The following is a 24,495-nucleotide window of genomic DNA, read 5'->3' as shown; positions in this document are numbered from 1 at the left end:
GCGACCCAAACCAAGAAGTCTTTCCCGACGGAGCAACTTGTTGTTCTTGTTGGTGAACATGTTGAGTTATATGACATGACCAACAAGTTATACCACAACATATATCACAAGGAGAGTATCTGGAAGACGATCGGTGGGATTTTGGGACATTATCAAACCGTAGCTCCTGAATACAACTATGAAACGCCCCGTACTGCTGCCGTCCCCGGTTTATGTCATGCACCCGCAAACGGGAAGGTTCATCGTTATCCTCGTCGTTGTCATCTAACGCCAAAACAAGGGCTAATTTTCTCATCCTCGACATTGTAACTGACACTGTAGCGTAGTCAAACCACTTTGATACGGTAACCGATTGGCAACGTTGGCTCTAGAACATTCTGCTCTAGAATGAGCTTGACAAAACCACCCTGTCAGTTTTTTAGTTGGTAAAAAACCGCCCGGGTCAGGTGTTTTTTAATATAAAAAAACTGCCTGTGTGAACACGCCCTTGGTGATGTTTTAATTATTAGTGAATAACGTCCGGAGGATGTTCCAAATGTCCGATATATTCTGGAATGGTGTCGGACATTTGTACGCCCAAGAAAAAGTCTAGCGTGAACGCTGAACGGGGCCTTAAGAGTACACCTTCGTGCACCAACGGGCCCCATACTTCGAGTGTGCTCTTTTTGTTTGGGTGTGTGTATTTCATGTATTATCGCCCTCTCTCCCTCCCTCTCTCTCTCCCTCGCTCTCGCTCTCTCTCATCATTGTTCAAATATTATATACATTCTTGGGTGTTCTGGCAGTTCATTTGAATATGGCTAAGCCTGAGTGCTGGGTAGGGGTATAGCGATTATTTTATAGCTGCAATGATCACCAATCTTGTAATTATTATCTACATGTTTATTTAAGTCTCTGAAGATACACTATTCACTCGCCCTAGGTAAGTGCATTATTTTCTCAGTGGAGGCACCGCGCTACAAAATTGATTAATAATATTTGTATTAACCTGTTTATTGCATCAGTTATGATAATGGAACTAGCCTACTAATACACAAGAGGGTCAGCCAGCTCACCATATCACCTCTGAGAATTCAGGTTCCTGTTGCGCCACAGTGTTCGCTTTGTAACACTTTTGCTTATTTAATTTTGCTTGGCAGGGCCGGCCAGTGATAAAAGGGGTACATATATTTACTATATATCTATATATATATATATATATATATATATATATATATATATATATATATACACATTCCAAAGCATTGCTTCTCTTTTTCCTTCACTCCATGAAGTGTTTATGTTAAACCTTTCGGGCTACATCCAATGAAGATAAACCCTGTTGTTAGGACTGAGCAAAGGAAGTAACGCCAAACAAATAACTATACATTACAGGATGGAAGGTTGATGTATAGTTTATTTTATGCTATTCACAATTGTGTCATATTGTATGACTTTTACAATGTGCAATATTTCCAATGGAAAGGAATTATTCAGCACTCTCCTTGCCCTAAGAGAAAAACCAAACAAATGTAGGAATTAGAGATATAGTATTTTTTTTAATTAAATCATTAAGTCGATTCTAAGATTTATATTTGTGCAATAATCTGAACTGTACTATGCCATCCAATTACCTTTCCAGAGTCACGGCTCTTGGCCCTCAGCTTGTTGACCTGAGTCTCTGCGATGTCGGCACGTTCCTCAGCCTCCTCCAGCTCATGTTGAACCTTCCTGCACTTGGAAAGGTAAGAGTTGGCCTGCTCCTCCTGTAGGAACATTCATAATTTGTTTAAATAGGTACTAAAATTGATAACTTGATTTTGTTACGTAGCTTTTACTTACCGCTTCCTCAGACTGCCTCTTATAAGCCTTCACCTTCAGCTGCAGCTTATCAACAAGATCCTGGAGTCTGCAACCATTCTTCTTATCCTCCTCAGTCTGATGCACATTTTAAATTGAAAAATCAACATCATGTGGCCTTTAGATATCAAAATGTCATCAAAATGCTAATGCCGTAGAAACATATTTAGAGATGTAAGTTTGACATACCTGGTAGGTGAGTTCCTTGACCCGTCTCTCATATTTGCGGACACCTTTTACAGCATCTGCTCCACGTCTCTGTTCATTATCAACCTCAGCCTCCAGATCACGAACCTTTCGAATTAAAGTGAATTAATAAATCTCCTTATATTGGACTTAAATCTATTCTTAAATGCTTGATGATTAATTTCTTACTCTGGCCTCCAGTTTCTGAAGTTGCTTCTTGCCACCCTTCATGGCCAGGTTCTCAGCCTCATCCAGGCGATGCTGCAGGTCTTTCACTGTGACCTCAAGGTTCTTCTTCATCCTCTCTAAGTGAGAGCTAGTGTCCTGCTCTTTCTTCAGCTCCTCAGCCATCATGGCTGCCTGGACGTAGAAAAAAGGAGAGAATTTTTTTATGAAGAGGTATTTTGATTTGTCGTTTGATGATTTAAGAAATAAAAATAAACCTACATCAGTGATGGCCTTCTTGGCCTTCTCTTCAGCATTCCTGGCTTCCTGTACACTATCGTCCACCTCACCCTGGACTTGGACCAGGTCGCTTTCCAGCTTCTTCTTTGTGTTCAACAAGCTTGTGTTCTGAAACATATTACAATGCAATTACAGTCAAAATATTTGTGTTCTTGTATTCAAATGATAGGATTATATTGTATGGTTACCTGAGAGTGCAGCAGTCCAACACGCTCGCTGGCGTCCACAAGCTCTTGCTCAGCCACTTTGCGGCCTCTCTCTGTCTGTTCCAGAGCTGCCCTCAGCTCCTCAATTTCAGCCACCATGAGACCGTTCCTACGTTCCACCATGGCGGCCTGCTCCTTCAGGTCTTCTGCAGCTCTGATGGCATCATCAAGGTGCAGTTGTGCATCCTTATATTACCAGGAACAGAAAACATCAGAAAAGGATATCTTGCACTACATTTTATATGCGCTGTTCATCCTTGGTGTCATACCTTCAGTTGTCCCTGAACATTTCTCAGCTGCTTCTGTGCCTCAGCAGCCTGGCGGTTGGCATGACTCAGCTGGATCTCCATCTCATTCAGATCTCCTTCCATCTTCTTCTTAATTCTCAGAGCGTCATTCCTGCTCCTGACCTCAGAATCAAGAGTGGCCTGCATGGAGTCAATGACCCTCAGGCTGTTCCTCTTGATCTGCTCCATCTCCTCATCCTTCTCAGCCAGCTTCCTGTCAACCTCACCCTTAATCTGGTTGAGCTCCAGCTGGACACGCAGAATCTTGGATTCCTCATGCTCCAGAGTTCCCTAATGTATACAATTAAATTATGCACATTTATTAAAATTAGATCTACATTCATTTAGATGTTGTTTGCTGATTTATTCATCCTCACCTCAGCTTCCTCAAGGGCTGACTGGATCTCAGTCTTCTCTGTCTCCACCTGCTTCTTGGATTTCTCCAGCTCATGTATGTTCTTTCCGGTCTCACCAATTTGTTCAGTCAGATCAGAAATCTCCTCTGCAAAGCAATTTTGTATTTGTTATTAGTCGGAAAAGCAAAATAGTGATACTGATGTTATTGACAAAAACTCACGTTGGAGGTTCTTGTTTTCACGCTTCATGGTCTCCAGATGATCTAGAGTTTCTTCATAGGAGTTCTTCATCTTGAAAAGCTCAGTGCTGAGAGAACGAGCCTCTTTAAGACTTCCTTCAAGCTCTGCCTGACCCTCCTCATATTTCTGCTTCCAGTCAGCCAAAACCTGTTTATTATTATTAATAGAGGGGTGCATGTTTAGCCCCTGAGGAAGAATCATTGGATGAAAATATAAAAATCTATTTAGATGAATAACAACACACCTTGTCAAAGTTCCTCTGTTTCTTGTCGAGGTTGGCAGCCAGTCCATTGGCCCTCTCCACATCAACCATGAGGTCCTCCACCTCACCCTGGAGTCTCTGTTTGGTCTTCTCCAGAGAGGCACACTTGGAGTTCACAGCCTCAATATGTTCCTCAGCCTCCTGAAGGCGCTGGGCCAGCTTTTTCCTGTTAATGAATAACTTGGCTTAAATTGTGTACATTCATCAAATATAATGTCTACTAAAACAACTATGTTTTAAATGTGTGACTCACTTGGACTCCTCTAGCTCTTCAGTGCGCTGGATAGCATCAGTTTCATACTTGCTCCTCCACTGAGCCACCTCACCATTGGCCTTGGACATTCCACGCTGCAGCTCAGCCTTGGCCTCCTGCTCCTCCTCAAACTGCTCCCTCAGAAGGTCACAGTCATGGCGGGCTGATTGCACACCATGAGCAAGAGCATTCTTGGCCTACAAATGGTGAAACAGAACATGTCAATCAAAGATATTTTTTTATCTTTGTACCCTGCAATTTTTATTAATAATCCTACCTTACCTTAACTTCCTCCTCATTTAGCCTCTTCAGCTCCTCAATCTGCTGAGTAAAGGCCTGCTTGGCTCTGGTCAGCTGGGAGACAAGAGCTTCCTTCTCCTCAAGCTGACGGCCAAACTCCCCTAGTTGGAGATTGAACGTTAAATATTGAATACATGCTTAAGCTGCAAAACAAAAAATATAGATGCAATTCTATCTCACTCCTTCAATTAACATGAATTAATGATCAATCCAAATGACCGTCTTCTTAAGTATGTACCATTTTCTGTCAGCAGTCTTGCTCTCTGGGCACTGACGTCATTTATCTGGCGAGCATTCTCATCACTCTTAGCCTTGATTTCACTGAGTTGATCCTCAAGGGTACGGCAGATCTTCTCCAGATTTCCCTGATGAGTACGATTTTATCATTTTCAAATCCTGTTAATTTATTAGTATTTACGTATTTATTTAATATATTACTTCTTAATTCAATGAAGGCATTTAAGAATAACTTACCTTGGCTTTGGAAACAGCTTCCATGTTGCTGGAGAGGTCATCAATCTCCATTTTGAACTCACTCTTCTCCTTTTCAAGCTTCTGCTTGACACGCTGGAGGTTGTCAATCTGCTCTCCCAGCTCTGCTACACTGTCAGCCTGCTTCTTACGCAGAGCAGCAGCAGTGGCTTCATGCTGCAGGGTGGACTCCTCAAGGTCACGACGCAGCTTCTGGAACTCAGCTTCACGCTTCTTATTCATCTCAATCTGAGCAGAAGTGGCTCCACCAGCCTCCTCAAGCCTCTCACTGATCTCTTCAAGTTCTCTGGAGAGATCAGCTCTCTGCTTCTCAACCTTGGCACGAGCAGCACGCTCAGCCTCAATCTCTTCCTCCAGCTCTTCAATCCGGGCCTAAATAATGAAAATATTGAGCCAAATAACCAGATATTCATTTCAGAAAATGTATATTCCTTTTGTATTATTTTCCCACCTGAAGCTCCTTGATCTTTTTCTGAAGCTGAGCACCCAGGGACTGCTCATCCTCAATTTTGCTCAGAAGCTGGCTGGTCTCAAAGTCCTTCCTGTGAATGATTAAAATAAAATAATAATAATAAAAAAATTTAACAATTTTAAATTTAATTTAATGAGAAAGCATATGGAGTTCATCCTATTGTGGTTCAGAAAAAAAAAATGTCTCACTTCTTGATTTTCTCATCAGATTGCTGTTTGTCATTCTCAAGATCCATGACAGATTCCTGAGACAGTTTCAGATCACCCTCAAGCTTTCTCTTGGATCTCTCAAGGTCCATACGGAGCTTCTTCTCTTGCTCCAGTGAACCTTCAAGCTGGATGGAAATATTTTAATATAATTAAGAACAATCTCTTGTATTGTTTAATATTTACTCTAATAATTGTAAATAATTATTGATAATGCTTCAATATTCATGAACTCCATTACTGATATTAATTCTAAGTTTCCATGAGGTTCTATTTTACTCACATCATCCACTTGCTGTTCAAGCTTGGTCTTTGCCTTGGTCAGAGTGTTGACTTTGTCTTCCTCTGCCTGCAGGTCATCAAGAGTCTGCTGGTGTGCCTCTTGGAGGGCTTTCTTCTCCTTTGTCAGCTTAGCAACGCTCTCATCCTGAGAGGCCATCTCCTCAGTCAGGTTCTTCACCTAAAGGAGAATCAAGTGTCATCCATGCTAATTAGTCAAGTATAAACTTCCTTTGTACTCAATTAATTACTGTTTGGAGAAAGTTGGCGGTAGTATTTAGCTGACAACTTTACAAACCTTATTCTCAGTGGCATGTTTCTCCTTCTCCACTTTGGCCAAGGTAAGCTCCAGGTCATCAATGTCCTTCTTGAGCTCAGAGCATTCATCCTCAAGTTTCCTCTTCTTGGCAGTCAGCTCAGCATTCATTTCTTCCTCATCCTCCAACCTCTCAGTTGTCTCTTTGACTTTTGCCTCCAGCTGGATCTTACTCTTGATGAGTCCTTCACACCTTTCTTCAGCATCATTCAGATTCTCCCCTTCCTGTGTGATATTTAGAGATTTAGAGCATGTAACATCACATTTACCTCACTGTGTACAGACAGGGATACAAAAATAATATTTGCTTACAGAAGCCACTTGCAGTGAAAGATCATTCTTCTCCTGCAGGAGAGAAACCATCTTTTGCTCAAGTTCCTTCTTCTTGGCCAGGGCAGCTGCCAGGTCTGTCTTCATCTTTTCATAGTTATCCTTCATATTGGCAAGCTCCTTCTCAGTTTCAGCACTCTTCAGAAGAGGCTTGATCTTATAGTACACCTTCATCCATGGCCAGTGTTTGACATTCATGAATGAGCGGATGTTGTACTGAATAGTGAAGACTGCTTCCCTATAGAATAAACCAACCATCATATATGACCAACCATTATTGGGGTTGCACCTAGTAGCTAAAAACCTTTTAGAGTTTTGACAGGAAGTCTTCTTACATACCTCCTCTCCATCATTTTCAAAAACTCCTTTCTCATGACATAACCTCTGCATGCAGCCTGAATCATTCCGACCAGAGCTGCAAGCTTCTCATCTCGCAATTCCTCAAGAGTACCCAGAAGGCCAGCTTTGAAGAACACCTTAATGTAAGAAAATAATTTTGTCAGCTAGTAACTTTCAATGAAGTATAAACATATATTTTTTTACAACAATAAACAGACCTTTGTGTGTCCAAATTGTACTCATCGTGAGGCACATCAATGGATCCAAGCAGTTTCTCAGAAGCCTTCTTGTTGTCAATAAACTGGCCCTCAGGAATGACACTGGCATTCAGTACTTTGTACCTGAAGCAGACCATTGAAATGTTTTTTGCATTCAAGGCATTTGTAAAGTTGTCCTTGAAAAATCTTTTGAGTTAATACCTCTGCTTGAAGTCAGCATAGAGGATTCTGCTGGGGAAGCCCTTTCTGCAGATTCTGATGCCCTCCAGTACACCGTTACACCTCAGCTGGTGGATAACCAGGAAGTTTTCCATGAGACCTGTGACATGGGTGATAAATACGTAGTCAATAATATTAGTTGGGTGACTAATGACGAAATGGTATATCCTTTGCTCACTGTACCTGGAGTCTTTGACTCGTTGGGAATCAGGCAACGCACAAAGTGAGGATGGGTGCTTCTTAAGTTGGTCATAAGTTTACCCAAGTTCTCCTAAAGACACGTCAAAGCATAAAACAAGAAATATGTACAAATTTACTGCTAAAGAACCAATTCAGAAAAAATAATGAAATTAGGTTCATTTTTTACATTTGTTTGTGTGTTAACCCTTACCCTGAACTGTGAAGACACAGTCTGCATGGAGCCACCCTTCTTCTTGCCTCCCTTCTTTGCACCCCCGACCTCTGTTTTTAATTTTTGGTAACAAGTCACAGTTCGTTTTCCACACTTGTATATTTAAAACAGAGGCAATGGCTTAAAATTAAATAGGCATTATTATATAATGTATTAAAAGTTATATACTATGATTAAACTCTATGAATGTGTACCTTCTACTACAGGAGGGTACAAAACAGGCAGAAGTTTGTTTGAGGATTTCTGATACAGCTGTACGACAGAGTCATTCAGGGGATCCTTGTTCTTGTCCAGCCAGCCAGTGACATTGTAGTCCACAGTACCAGCATAGTGCACCATGGCGAAGTGGGCCTCAGCCTTGCCCTTTGCAGGCTTGGGCTTCTCAAATGCTTTGGTCTTGCCAAGATGCTGGTCATACAGCTTGTTTTTGAAAGTAGTGTCGGAAGCCTTGGGGAACATGCACTCCTCTTCAAGGATGGAGAAGATGCCCATTGGCTTAAGAGGAAAAAGGATTGGTGAAACATTATCAAAAGTATTTGTAAGACACACAAAGAATAATAGAATATATTTATAATATTCTGTTGTACCTTCTCAATAAGCTCAATGCAGGCAGCCAAGTCCATGCCGAAGTCAATGAACTCCCAGATGATACCCTCCTTCTTGTACTCCTCTTGCTCCAGGACGAACATGTGGTGGTTGAAGAACTGTTGCAGTTTCTCATTGGTAAAGTTGATACACAGCTGCTCCATGCTGTTGTACTAGTAGGGGACATTTAATAAACAGACTATTACTCGTTTTCAACAATTGAATGCTAAAGAGTTTTGGGTCCAAATTAATTAAATCAGAAATGCTGCCACGTATTTACGCATCTTACATTAAATATCTCAAAACCAGCAATGTCCAGCACGCCAATGTAGAATTGTCTTGCTTGCTTGGTGTCCAGCATCGTGTTGATACGGATGACCATCCACAAGAACATCCTCTCATAGATAGACTTGGCCAGGGCACTCACTGAGTTTTTGACCTGAAATTTATTTTCATTTAAAATCATCAAAAATATTAGTCTCATAATAGACAATACATCATGTTAAAAGAAATTGTACCAGAACACATCACTTTTTTCTTACCTGAGGTACAGTCTGTCCCTTGGTGACATACTCATTTCCGACCTTCACTCTTGGGTAGCAAAGAGCCTTGAGCATATCAGCAGAATTCAGACCCAGTAGATAGGAAATCTTGTCAGCCTCTACAAAGTTAACATGAAAAATGAATGGATTATTATCCTGTATAATAACGACTACCAAATTAATGCAATGCAAGCAAATATGCAACAATTTGCCTTCTAGTGCACTGATGAATACAAGTTCATCATTACCTTCATTGCCATCTGGCTCAGCCTGCTCCTCACGCTGCTTCTCCTTGAACTTCATGTTACCGTGGTGAAGAACAGCACCAGTGAACTTAAAGATGCCCACCTTGTCCTCATTAGTGAAGCCCAAAATATCAATAGCAGCCTGTGTTGAAAACAATGAACATTTAGAACACATTTCGTAACATTTATGCCATGTGGAAAATACATGAAGAGTTTTCCAAATCAACCACTGACATCAGTAGCATCCAGCTCCTCTTTGTCATCAATGCTGGCCACAGTGATCTGACCCTGACTGCACATGGGGAAGTCATAGGGGTTGCTGGTGATGAGGGTCATTTCTGAGGGATTAAATATATGTCATTTCTCTGCTTAGATTTTGTCAGTATCGTTTCCAATCTATATTTTTCTAAATTGTTTCATGTGTAATTTCTGAGGGATTAAACAAATGTATTTTTTCTGCTTGATATGCTGCTACCTAACAGATAACTTCTGAATAAACAACTAATTAATCTTTCTTAGCACTTACATGCAATGCATGTTTTCCAAATGCATTTCCACAATATGCAATTGAAGATATAATCTTTACCAAAAACTATTTATTCTAGAGAGAAAATGAGCCCTTTAAATATTTGAACTTCAGAAGTCATTTGTACATATTAAGTCATAATCGAATAGATAAAGGCAATTCAGGAAAAAATTTCATCTTAATATTAAGTACATTCTTCACACTCTTACTATTATAAAATCTCACCAATGATCTCAGGTTTGTGGTTGGTCATCATCTGGTAGAAGATGTGATAGCCTCTCTCATCGGGAAGCTGGAATGTCACTCTTGACTTCTCCAGCAGATCTATAAGGCCCATTCATTGATAAAAACCTATACCACGAATAATCTTGGTTAATTAATCCACATGTAGAACTAGATACTTACACGTCTCAATGTCAGCACTGGACAGTTTACCGTTTGCGTGGAAATGAATTCTGATGAATTTGCCCTGTTTGCAAAACAATTTGTTTTAACATCCTCAAAAAAATACTCAAATACTAAGGAGCACCTCAGCGAGGAATTCAAATCATACTTACAAAACGGGAGGAGTTGTCATTTCTCACAGTCTTGGCATTACCATAGGCCTCCAGCAGGGGATTGGCTGCAATAATCTGGTCCTCCAGTGACCCCTATAATCAAATATAAAATGTTAATAACTTTTTATTGAATCTTATTTATATTTTTCATGTTCTTATGTTATTTCTTTATGTATTGATTCATTGATTTAATGTTTATTTTTTAACATACCTTTATCTTTCCACCGCCATCATCCTTCTTTTTTTCTGCTCCACCCACTGAGATTGTAGCAAAGTATTGGATGACACGCTTGGTGTTCACAGTCTTTCCAGCACCGGATTCTCCACTTGGTATGAAAAGACGAGTACATACATTTTTGACATGTTTTCCATTGTAGGAATCATTGCATTATATTTATATCATGTTGACAGAATCAAACTTACGTGATCAGGACTGACTGGTTTTCTCTATCTGTGAGACAAATGTATTCAAAACTATGATCATGGTTTTAATTCATAAAAATAAAATAAGATTAGGGATTTGAAACTTTAATTTACATACCAGTGAGCATGTTCTGGAAGGCGTTGTCAGAAACAGAGAAGATGTGGGGTGGAGCCTCCATACGCTTCTTGCCTCTGTAGGCATTGACAACCGTCTGATCGTACACTGGGAGCCACTTGTAGGGGTTTACAGTGGCACAGAACAGCCCAGAGTAGGTCTGAAGGAGATCAAAGAGATTCACATTAATGTTACCTATTAACGATGCATAGTACTTAATGTTTCTTATACTTTCATTGAGGCAAAATATCTTACATAGATCATCCATGCTGAATAACGTTCTGCGAGGTTATACAACACAGAGGCTTCATTGAGATGGGTCATCATGGCCATGTCCTCAATTTTGTCGTACTTGGGAGGGTTCATTGGTGTGACATCGTCCTCCTTGACTGTCTTCTCCTAAAAAATGGAAGCCCATTTTTAGTTTTCTTACCAGTGCAGCTATTGAGACTTAAACTTTCTGTTGACACCAGTTGATGAGCAACCTCTGCTCACCTCTTTTGTAGCCAAAACTGTGACGGTGACTTTGCCACCTTCCCTCTTAGTGATGGTACACTTGACGTACAGTTCCTTAACATCAGTCACATATGCAGCAGCCTTTGCATCGAATGGCGCGCTCTGGGCCGCAATCCTCTCCCTTTCTGGCTTACGGAGGTAAATAGCAGCCTCGCCATAAGCGGCCATCTCTGCGTCCGTACTCATGCTGGAGCCTTGTTTTATGAAAGCAAAAAGAAGAAATCAATTTAGTTTAACTGAAACATACACATGGCTTGAAGAAGGTTTGGAGATTTTTGGTAAGGAGATGAATTATTATTGTTTAATTATTCTTACCGTCTTCTTTACTTCAACCGTATAATGAATTGGTCCTTAAAATAAAAGTGATTCATGATGTTAATGAGCCACGACATGTAGAAGTTATAATGACTAGCAATCAAATTTCACTGAATTAAATTAAAACTATTATTTCTGTATTATGCGTTGAAATTTGCAGATGAAACGGCACTTGTGTAGTTCATTACGTCAGAGATTTATCTCTTCTATTAACATTTAATTTATCTAAGAACACCTATACTAGTAATCAAATAGCCAAATTTAAAATAATATATAAAATGATGAAATAATTAAAAATCAATTAAAAAAGCAGTTAGGTAAATAAGTCTCAAGCTTTAAAAAAAATAACCTTACAGAAAACAACTCCATGCAAATGTACACTCTAATGGTTTCTTAAACTTAAATATCAGTAACTATCTTTCAAGTAAAACATAAATAAGGTAAAGAAGAAGGTAAGTAAGAGTAATTGAAATAAAGGGAAATAATCTCAATGAAATAAATCATGAAAGATTGTCCACTCTAATACAATGGTCTCCCCTAGACAGGAGCTGAAGCATCAGTCTTACTTACCACCAGATGTAATATCCTGAACTTCCCTGCAGACTATCTGTCTCATCTTCTGTCCCCTTATATATAGGTGGTCCTGAAGTCCAGGCAGAACTATATAAGGGCAGATCTTCAAATGGCTTTTTTATTTTGCTTTGGAATGATTTGTTCATTGGCTCATACCTTGAATGCTATACATGATAACAATATATATAGTTCATGTATTTGTATCAGAATAGTGTCGCTGCTGGAATCCAATTCATAATGTTCTTCAAAGAGAATACCAAATAGAATGTGTGTGTGAACATTTACTTTGTTTCACAAGCTGAAAATCTGTCGACTCTATAAATAAGTTGCAACAATGTTTGATGGCAGTTGCAACTGCAGCCAGGATTCCTTTGTTGGCCTTTAAAGACGTGGATGATGCCAGGGAATATTATTGTATAGAGGCCTGATGCTGGAGGGTATAGTGTTTCATGTATTTATACCCTTTGGTTGCACTACCATCAGTGTTTCCATTGCTACCAAGTTTTTTATTATTATTTAATCAACGTATTGTAATATTTAACTAATCTTGTACTTAGAATAAACTAATCAGCTACGTATCAATTAAACATCAGTTGAATTATGATATAAAGGCATAGTGGCTCCACACAGCATCTATCTACCTAGTTGTCTTACTATCTCATATACTGTGTGCAAGAAAGGCTATATATCCTTAAGGATGCATAAAGTGTTTTAACACAAATGCTTTGTTTGTATGTAGGTATGTGTCTGTGTGTGCCAATGTACATTGATTTCAATATAAAAATAAATAAATGAGGACCATGATCTTTGATGCATTGTGTACCAAATCACTATGGCAGCTGCCAAACACACTCCAAGCGGAATAGGGTTCATAAGTCTGACCAGAAAAATACCAAGGAGCAGGAGTATAGCGAAAATCTGTTCATCCTTTGGATGCAAAGAATATAACGAATATATGCATTGCGTTCCGTTAAGCTAAGAAAGTCGCTGATTTATCGATCACCTTTCTTTGTTTTTTAATTGTCCACGTGGGGACCTGGTGTTCCCTGACTCATATGATGCTGGGGGCATCCACCAACAACTAATCATCAAGGTTACTACTGGCTGTGCATATAGTAGCATAATAAAGTCACACCATAAAGTATCACTCTCCCTATTTATTATATTTAAACATATACATATGTATATAAATATATATATAGACAGTCCCTTGTTTATCTCTGCTGTACTTTTTTGTTCTATTTTACTAATAAAAGTTTAAGCTAGTATTTTTATCATGGACCTTGTTTTTTGTTTAGAAATATACGCTCAATTCCAATATGAGTTGATAGCAAGCAAAATGTAATCTCACCTGACACAAATGAGACACGTAACATGATGTTCAACTGAAACATGCCTGAAGAAGGATAGTTGCTATTCATTTGACATGTTGTTGATTATATAATGAAACTTTTAATTTTCAGATAACATTCAATTTAATCTATGTTGAAAGGTTCTTGATAACCTTATTCAAGTTTCAAGTTTCAAGTTTATTTATTCATACATACATACATACATGCATGCATGCATGAATGGGTCCCCCAAAATAAGCTATTGAAAGCTTTTGGGCGGGGGCCCAAGGTTAATGAAAGCAATATCAATCAATTTAGCGATGCACAATGTGGTACCATGCAAGAAAACATAAATAGTGCAGACAATCAAGCATACAAATACATACAATCAATCATACAGTACATTTAACTTAACAGTGCCGACAAAACAAACATACAAATACATACAATCAATCATACAGTAATAATCCCAGTACATCCATCATATTGTTAGGGTACATTATAAATAGGTAGCCAGTAAATATGCTTTTAGCTTTTTTTTTAAAAGCGGACACACAGCACAGCTTCTTTAGATCCTCATCAAGTCTGTTCCAGATCTGTGGCCCCTTGCAGGCAACACTCATACCCGTACAATGTAAACGCCGTTGTTTAAACCGTTATCAGGTGTTTGTTCCTGGTTCGGTGTTGGTGCTGGGGGTGGCAGATAAGGAGCAGGCCGGTCAGTCTGGGATTTAGGCCATTTATGACTTCAAACATTAGGCAAGCATTATGGAAGAGATTGAATTCAGTGAGTCTTAGAAGACCATGGCAGTGGAAAAGCGGGCGAGTTGGAGTATTTACTGCAGCCCAGGACATAGCACGTATGACTTTCTTTTGTAGACTCAAGTTTTAAAAGGTAACTGGTGTCGTGGCAATTTCTCTATTAGATATTGCGTCTGAGACAGATGAGATCTTTAGATGCAAAAAAGCACACAATACTTGTAGGCAATTGCTGGTCGCATATATTTGTATTAAAAAGTACTAACAAAGATACATCTCAATATGCATCAACAAACAATAAAAAACAGGCATACAATAATAATAATCTGAGGCCTCAGATGAGAGCTTCTCTTTGCGTGTTACTTCACTCTCTGAAGGTACGCTGGGGAGAAGTCCACTGAGTGTTTGAAAGTAATGAGTTCTTATTCACTGGGGTTGGCATCTGGAGGGGGTGTCCCCCCCATAAAACCAACAGCCTTTGTTTACCAGATGGTAATCTTTTCTATTGAAGCCCCCCCCGATGTCATTTGAGGGGTCGGCGGCCGTGAGTGACCTTCTGGTCTCGTTGACGTTAGCCAGGGGGTTGAGGACATCAAAGCATTACGATTGGCTGATTTACAACACACGAAGATAGGTACAGGCAGGCAATAAAATGCTTCACACGACTCTCGAACGTTCACACTTTAAATGACCCAAAAGGAGCCCAGAAGGCAGACACTATATAAAATTACACAGAATAGCAACAAAACTTAAATTCATATAGACCAAAACAATACAACATGTAGATTTTCCATCACAATCCCCCCTTTGATTATTTTATAATCACAAATTCAAAAATCTATCATGTCCGACCATCAGCACTTCTTCGCTTTTATAGGAGGTTGTTCAGACTATTTATACCACCGTTCGCTTTTACAGAAGGTAGCATAAAATCACCTAACATCACAATCAAGTCATCTGTTTCCATATATTCAAAAGTCATAAAAATAAAAACAGAAAAGAAAACTAAAAACAAAGAAACAAGGCTACCTTTTAAAACATTCTAAACAAAAATATTCTTATTTGATGTGTCCTTAATGCTGCTTCCGTGATACTAACACATGAGTAGTTGGCAAGCACTTAATGTTTACTACTCTAAACATTAATTGTCAATCCAGTCAGCATTAATAACACACAGTATAACCCAACATTTAAACGGTATTCCTCTTCTCTTTCCCATTGTCCTTCATGATGTCTCTGAGGGACCTACATGGGGTTTGTTTAATTTTTTTTTTTTTTTTTAGTAATTATTTCCTTTGGTTTGCTTTGGTATACCCAAGGTTGTTGTTGTGGGCTCCCCATCCCCCCTCTTGACGCATGATTCTCCCATGTGTCAATTTACCATAAATAAGGGAAAGCCCAGACCTGTAAGCATGGCTTGCTGTTGCGAGCGCACCAAAAACCTTCTACTTTAATTCTGAAAAACATTGTAGCATACATCATGGTTATGCTTTTTGGGGTTCAATTTTAACGTTTTGTGCCTTAATGAATTCTACCGCTGTCGTACATTTGAACTCTGTCTAACACATTTCTTTAACCTTCAACTTTTCTACTTGTCTATGTTTCTTCAAACCACTTTTCCTGATGACTTTCAAACCTTTCAGATGTAAGAAATTATCACACAATTTATACACAGTCCTAGTTACACATTAGATCTTTCTTTTGTAATATGTGTGAATGCTGTGTCTAGTGCGATACTTTACATCCGCCTGGACACTGCTCTTCTCTCCATCCGCCTGGACACGCCTCCCCCTTTCTCTCTGCTTTCTGCCTCTCATTTGCATCACGGGCTGTCCTTTGAAGTGCCTGTCCCCACGTCTCTCCCGTCTCTGAGACCCTCCTTTGTCTCAATGTTCAGGCCACTTCAATGTGGCTACACAGGCACCATGGAGGCCACCACTCTGGTGCTGTTGGTCCTGCTGGGCTGTCTCCTTGTGTCGTCCAGCAGACCGTTCCGTAGCTCTTCAGGTGGGCCTCCCATGGTCTGTAACTTCATAAAGTCTGATGCAGAGGAGTTGTGACGTGGGGTATTTGCACTGTATTGGGCCACTGGTCGGGCTGAAAGCAGGAGGGGGAGGAGCGTTGTCCAGGTCCGGATCTATTTGAAAAAAACTCGATGCAGATGGGTTATCTCTCTCCCCACCCCTTTCCTTATCTTGTCTTGCCTTACGTTCTCATCTATCTCTTCTCCTTCCATAACACATACTTCTTCCAATCTCTCTCATACGTTCATTAATTCACCTTGTTGCCATTTGGCCATAAAACATTAACAAAATATCATAATATAAAAATCTGCATTTTCAATATTAGGCAATACACTTCTGTTGTCAGTCGGGGGTCAGTCGGGGTTAGTCTGGGTCAGTTGGAGTCATGTCATGGTTGTGTGATATGGTTGACCATTAAACTGGTTGTGATAGATTGTAATAATCGAGTATCCGCTGTTTACAATAGCCCGTTGTTTAAAATAACCATATCTAATATTAAATTTAGCTGATTAGGTCGCGTAATGCTGGTGAGAACCATAAAACAATCATTTGGTTGGTTGTGTGGTTATGTGTTATGGTGCTCATACCTGCTCCTTGGACCTGGTCTGCTCCCGCGTCCCGTCAATGCGAAAGCCCCCTTCCACCTCTGCCTCTTGGATGATTCACAGTCACTTCACGGGAAGGTGCGAACTGCCAGCCGGCCCTTCCATTGTCTTTGTCGATTATTTTGGGAGAATCGTTGAACCAAGGATCCATGACGCCACAACGAAAGCAGGCCTGCCTCTGTGCTTCCCCACTTTCCTGTGGTCGTCCTTGCCGTCCGGCGCCTCCACGAACATTATATCAGCTTGGTCTCTCCCGGGAATGTCGCCTTGAATACGACCCCACCGTAGGCCCAGTTTGACTTGGCGTGGTTCGCCGATGGGTGATGGGCCATTTCCAGACTGGCTGTAGCAAGGGATTCCCCTCCCACTGCAGATGGGTCCGGGAGACATTCTGCTATGTCCTTAATGTCACTGGGTCTCCATGCACGGAAAACGTATGCCGGACTGCCATAACCCCTGTTGCGCTGTTAGCGGGTGCCTCCTTTGCCGTGAGGTCTGGATAGAGGTTGAATGATGGAGCGGCGGCCTAGCTGGGCGTTGTCGTCATACGGTGGAGGTGAAGGGGGATTCGCACGCGGTCCGCCGGTGCAGTCCAGGTCCGGGTCTACATCTCGGGTGAAATTGAGATAAAAATATTCCTACACTCTCTACGCTCTCTGTCCCTGGCTGATTTTTTTTTCTCTCTCTTTCCCTCAAATGAAATGCACACCAACATAATTAAAACTTCAACAACCGTTTTAAGCTAAAACTCCCCATCTCAGGAAAACCCAGTTTGCACCAATATTTTAAACCCTCCAGAGCCGCTTCACCATGCTTCTCCAACATCACCTTCGCAGGTCCCGTTATCTCCGTTTTTCCAGATTTGTTACCCATGTTTTAGATCCTTTCACACTATTAGTTATTATTGAACGAATTATATAATATACCCGTAACCTCCTTGTTACTATAACACATATAAATATTTATTAACGAATGTATACCTATTATTATTATCTATATATAAATGTGACCCCAACAGCGCATAACGGGTTTCCCTTTACCGTTTTGACAGACCCTCCTGCCCTTTCTGTTACATATATAACATATAGTTCATATATTGACGGAACTTTACCGGAGTTGCTTTACCGTATGTTCCTATAACAAAGTTCGAACGTGGCCGATTTGTTCGAATATACGTTTTCAAAACAGTATATACCGTTTTAATAACGGATTTTATGTAGCTTAAAAGTATTTTCAAGCTACAGAAGTATTGAGATCTCACCTGCTCGAATTCTTTTGTTTCCTTCTGGATACCGTACTGAAGAAGCCTTAGTTTATCCCCCACAGGCACTCTCTCCTCGACCCCATTAGTCTGGTTACAGTCACCTGGAGGCGGGGTAGAGCTTTGGGACCGACTCGGACCTGTTTTGGAGCGATATTTCGTGGAATCTTCAGGTTAGATATCCCGGACGAGCCCCCAAATTGTCGTGGCAATTTCTCTATTAGATATTGCGTCTGAGACAGATGAGATCTTTAGATGCAAAAAAGCACACAATACTTGTAGGCAATTGCTGGTCGCATATATTTGTATTAAAAAGTACTAACAAAGATACATCTCAATATGCATCAACAAACAATAAAAAACAGGCATACAATAATAATAATCTGAGGCCTCAGATGAGAGCTTCTCTTTGCGTGTTACTTCACTCTCTGAAGGTACGCTGGGGAGAAGTCCACTGAGTGTTTGAAAGTAATGAGTTCTTATTCACTGGGGTTGGCATCTGGAGGGGGTGTCCCCCCCATAAAACCAACAGCCTTTGTTTACCAGATGGTAATCTTTTCTATTGAAGCCCCCCCCGATGTCATTTGAGGGGTCGGCGGCCGTGAGTGACCTTCTGGTCTCGTTGACGTTAGCCAGGGGGTTGAGGACATCAAAGCATTACGATTGGCTGATTTACAACACACGAAGATAGGTACAGGCAGGCAATAAAATGCTTCACACGACTCTCGAACGTTCACACTTTAAATGACCCAAAAGGAGCCCAGAAGGCAGACACTATATAAAATTACACAGAATAGCAACAAAACTTAAATTCATATAGACCAAAACAATACAACATGTAGATTTTCCATCACACTGGGAAAGGTATTGGACCATATGACATCACAGTAATTCAGATGCGGTTCAAAAAGGGTTTTGTACATTGTGAGTAAAGCAGATAATGGTAGAGAATGTCTGAGTTTGTAGAAAAGACCAACATATTTTGATAATTTCTTTGTCAGATGATCAATGTGATATTTGAAGTTGACAAATTCATCAATGTGGACCCCCAGGAATCTTGTGGAGCTTACCCTTATGATCTCCTGATTGTCGATATTGATATGTACCAGTTCAATATTGATTTTCTTTCTGTTTGAGCAAAATAACATATAATTAGTTTTATTAACATTGAGTGAAAGTTTGTTACATTTAAACCAGGCATCCACTTTGATTAACCCTGTGTTTACAGTGTCTTGGAGAGTGAGTAGGTTTCTGTGTGAGGTGAAGAGATTTGTATCGTCAGCAAAAATTACTTTATGAAAGATATTGGTGGAATTTACAAAATCATTGATGTAAAGGATAAATAAGAGAGGCCCCAAAATTGACCCCTGGGGGACCCCATAGTTTATGTGCTTGCAGGGTGAGCTACAGTTATTTGCAAAAACATACTGTTGACGGTCATAGAGATAGCTTTTGAACCAATCAAGGGCGAGGCCTCTGATACCATAGTCGTGTAGTTTGTTCAGTAGTATCTTAAAATCAATAGTATCAAAGGCCTTTGATAGATCAAGGAAAATACCTGTTCCAAATTTACCTTCATCAATACAGTCATTGATTTTTTCAACAAGGTCAAGTATAGCCATACAGGTGGTGCTCTTTTTCCTGAAGCCAAACTGAGATGGAACAATAATGTTGAATTTTTCAAGATAGCCATTCAGTCTGTTATATACAACCTTTTCATATACTTTAGAGAGAGTTGGTAATAGTGATATGGGGCGATAATTGCTCATGATGTTCTTGTCTCCTGATTTAAAAATTGGTATGACCTTTGCAATTTTAGCCATTTTTGGCACGACCCCTGTTGTAAGAGAGAGGTTAATGCAATGAGCGAGCGGCTCCAAGATCACATCGACAATAGTTTTCAGAATTTTACTACTAATACCATCAATACCAGCTGTATTTGAGGTCTTTAAGCCCATAATTATCTCGAAAAGTTCAGTACTGTCTGTTCGCTTCAAGAAAAAGGAGTGTAAGTAATTGCCAGTTAAGTATTGTTGAAAATGTACCCCTGGGGTTGTCTGATGGTGGCAGCGAGATTTTCCCCAATAGAAACAAAGTAGTTGTTAAAATTTGTAGGGAGGTCTTCTTCGATGTCTCCAGTGACTGGAAGAACAATAGGTTTACAACCCTTGTTTAGGACTCCACTTAAGACTTTCCACATCCTCTTGCAGTCACCCCGTGATGAATTGAGAAGTTCAGTGTAATGGTTACTCTTACTCTTTCTAATTATGTGAGTGAGCTTGTTTCTATAAGTAGAGTATTTCTTTTTAGTTTCAGTACTTGGATTTGTGAGGTAGCACTTATAAAGTTTATTCTTATGTTTGATGGATTTTACAATTCCCTTAGTTATCCAGGGATTTTGGGCAGTGGTCCGGCATCTGACCGATTTCACAGGGATAGAAACCTCGATTGAGTCATTGATGTATTTTATCAAATTGTCATATGCAGCGTCAGGAGTGGTACAGTTGTAAATGGTCTCCCATGGCTTGGTTAGCAGGTTAGCATTTAACAGCTGTAATGTTATCTCATTTATAATTTTAAATTTTTTAGTTTTAGGGTGTGGGATCGAGTACATTTTGGCTGAGCCATAAAAGAATGCTATGGGAAAGTGGTCAGTGATGTCAGACCGTACCACTCCTGTCACTAACCTGGTGTTCCGAATGTTGGTAATGAAGTTATCGATGATGGAGCTGGAGGTCTGTGTGACTCTGGTGAATGTGTTGATAGTGGGGAAGAAGGAAGAGGAGTGCATAGTATTAATGAAATCATGTTTTGCTGCATCATTCTTGGATATGTCAAGATTGAAGTCACCAAGAATGATACAGTCTTTGTTTGACTTGTTCAGTTTGTGTAACAAGTTTTCCAGTTTACCTCTAAAGGTGTAGAAGATGGAATCTGGTGGACGATAGATTACACCAACAATTAGGTTTTTATCCTTAGTGTTAATTTCAATAAATAAAGATTCAGAGTGATCATCATCAATATCAAAATCACAAACTTTGACAAAAAGACTATTTTTTACATAAAGGCAAACACCTCCACCTCTTCTATTGGGTCTGTTCTTAAGATGTAGGGTATACCCGTCAAGGTTAAATAAGTCTACACATGAGTAATCATTGAGCCAAGATTCACTGCATCCAATAATATCGAAGCTACAACCTGTGGTGGTGAGTAATGAAGTTAAATCATCATAGTGTTTACTAAGGCTTCTGATATTAAGATGCAGCAGAGAGTAGTTATGCTGATCATAGACAGGTTTTAATTGCTCTGGGTCATAGACATTACATGTGACATTGCTACCAATATCAGTACATTGCTGTGTATCTCCATCATTATTGAAGTCAACAAAACCCATATTTCATAATAGTTGGATTTTCAAGTTGGTGTACTGGGAAAACACTCATCCATACAACCATACACACACAAAAGCACCAGGCATACATACTCATACACATACAGATAATTAAACAAAAAAGGCACCGGGTGTGTTCGCTCACACACACATATATGCAGAAGTAAACCAGTACCATGTCTTGCGAGATGATTTTGCATCGCTGTCACTTCCGTTTACCCATATCATATGTCGGCCAGAGAGTTTGGATTTGAAGAACATAAACAGATAGATCTCATCCCTCTCCCCCACCTACCCATCCTCCATCTGCAATTAAAGAACGTTGTACTAAATGAAAAGAATAAGCAAAAAGGAAAAAAGAAGAACGTCAGATCCCCCGTTATGAGGGGGGCATATCCGTTTTAGTCCTGTCTGCAGGTCTAATCATTTACGAAATTTGCGGGTAGGCCGAGTCCATGAAAGCGAAAGCAAACAGTTAAATAACAGTTAGTCATGTTTGTGGGACGCTATGAGATTTTTCGCTTCAGTCACTGAGGAAACGTTTTTCCTTCCTCCCGATTTCGGGCAGTGGATGGTGAGCCTGGCTGGGAAAAGTAAGGCTGGTTTAAGATTGAGCTTGTACAGCTCTGACATGACCTGACGATACTCCCTCCGTAATTCCACGACCTCTGGGGGATAGTCCTCGAAGATGAGTATGGAATGGTTTTGGAACTTTAGCTGTCCTCTCTTCAGTCGGGCCTCGCGGATGATTCTGTCTTTATGTTGGAATTTAAGAAGCCGTATTATGACTGGCCTCGGTCGCTGGTGAGGAGCTGGTTTAGGAGCCAGGGATCTGTGGGCCCTTTCACATCCGGCGGTGAACCCAGGACATCACCGAAGACTTCCCCAAGCATGTTAGAGAAAAAGGCGGTGGGTTGAGTGCCTTCAATGGTTTCAGGTAAGCCAATAACTCTTATATTGTTTCGTCGGCTACGTGACTCGAGGTCAAGTACCTTGGCGGCCAACTTAGCGTTGCTTGTTGTTAGTGTGCTGGTTTTTTCTTCTAACACTGCCAGGCGTCTGTCCTAGTCATTTACACTTGTCTCGAGAGCCGTGAGTTTGAACGAGTTGGCAGTCACTGTTGTTGAGATCCCATCAAGTTTTCCCTCGAGAGCAGTGAGGGCTTTATTGAAGTCATCAGAGATTCCTTGTCTATGGGAGGCAAGCTTTGTCTCCAGCAAGCTGGAAAAAGACGCCAGGGTCAGGGCTTCATCGGTTTCCGTATTTTGCGTGGCTTTGGCTTTGGCTTTACTCATCGTTCTGCGAGGTGAAAAAAAAACTTGAGTAGCCTGTTTGGATATTTTTCGGATAGTTTTTTAGGAAAAGTTTGGTCGGGGTTGATGAGTCTTTAGAAGATCAGGTAGACATACTCCTGTGGGAAACGAAGCGCAGCGTGCCGGCGTGCTATCACATCGTCATCACGTCCATCCGTGATTGAATGTCTTCTTACTTAGGCGTTTACACGAGGGCGCTTGCGGGTAAAAACGACAAAATATGTTATCGGAAGTGCCTTTCGTTTAGACGGTGACAGGGTTTTTGGGGCTTACAAATGCAAAAATCTGAAATCACCCTCCAGAGTGGAAAACTTGAATACGCTCCGCCGTAGCGTTTCCGTCTACCCTGCCAAGACGCAAAACTCTGCTCAGATCTGCTCACGTCGCTTATGCGTTTACGTCACATACATGCCCCAGTACAGGGAAATAAACTAACATGTTGGATTATTTCCATGCGTCGGACCGTCAAGCTGCTCTGACAGCTCTAATAAACTTACAGGAGTCTTTCCACGAAATGTACAGGATATGTACAGATATTATTAATGAACAGAGAAGGATCTGTAATTATGTTTAGGTTTTCGCGGCGCAGATAAAAGAAGAAGGTAGATTCTACTCATGCGCTCAGACATGGCGGTGTTGTGTGAAAGTGTATCACAGCACCATCTAGCCGCCTGACATGCATACCCAATCGAATTCAATACACTTTTGCGTCAACGTATGCACGCAGATTTCCTCCCGAAAACGCTCGTCTAAACGCGGAAAAAAAGTGAAGACGCGACGCCACTTATGCATATTCTGTTCAGACCGTCATCATGTAAACGTAGCCTCAGAGCAGAGCCAGACAGCAACAGTTAGCTCCAAATGACAGAGGGCGATAGAGTGTGTGTGTGTGTGGGGGGGGGGTCAGTATAAGGCCCAATCCGGATTTATTGCCCGACAAAAATCTCCACCTTAACCGTACCCCTTACCCCTACCTCTAAACTCTACCCCTCAACCCTACCCATACGAAATGGGACAACCCTTCAAGACCCAGTTACAGTACGTCATTAATTGTTATGGTCTGTCTGTTTCCTTGTCTTATTTTGGCGTGTTTTCCTGTTTTACTTTGGTATCTTTGTCTTGTTTCTCCCCATGTCCGTTCAAGTTTCCCTCCTGTGTGATTACTGCTCCCTCCCCCATGTGTTTCAGCTGTTCCTCATTGCGTGCCCTGTGTTCGGTATTTAAGACCTTGTCTTTCCTTTGTTCCCCGTTGGATCATTGTGGTTTGTGGTGAGTTGTGTCCTGTGTGTTACCTGTGTTCCCGGTGTTACCCGTGTTACCTGCTTCCCCTGTATTCTCTGTGTTCTCGGTGTTACTTGCCTTTTAATGAATTACCCTTTACCTGAACTGTCTGCTATTGGGTCCTACCTGCCTGCCTGACACACTCTAACCGTGACAATGAGTAGTTGTTGACGGGGTTTTGATCTTTATTTTAATTATATATTTTTTATCTTTTGATACAATATCTGTTTCTGGAATTTTACTGTATAGTTTGAATGTCTTAGGAATGCACACCCCTAATAAATATCATACAAGAACCAGTGATATAGGCTAGTGGAACTAATATTGCACATTAGAAAAAGGCATCAACAATCACATTTTATCAATAACTTATCAATAACTTTTATCAATAGCTTATCTTCAACCTGGAGTCCCTAGATCATGGAACATATGGATATCATACGAGCCCGCTGCCGG

The 24,495-nt window shown here is 40.6% G+C and overlaps 1 pseudogene; it reads right to left on the bottom strand.

Moving 5' to 3' along the window:
* Positions 1-1,468: 1,468 nt before the first annotated feature.
* On the bottom strand, positions 1,469-11,372 carry LOC115542537 (myosin heavy chain, fast skeletal muscle-like; annotated as a pseudogene).
* Between the last annotated feature and the right edge of the window lie 13,123 nt (positions 11,373-24,495).

The sequence above is a fragment of the Gadus morhua genome, chromosome 4 (assembly GCF_902167405.1).
Source record: "Gadus morhua chromosome 4, gadMor3.0, whole genome shotgun sequence".
Lineage (NCBI taxonomy): Eukaryota > Metazoa > Chordata > Actinopteri > Gadiformes > Gadidae > Gadus > Gadus morhua.
Note: the sequence above shows the minus strand (reverse complement) of the source record. Positions and strands in the feature narration are given on the sequence as shown.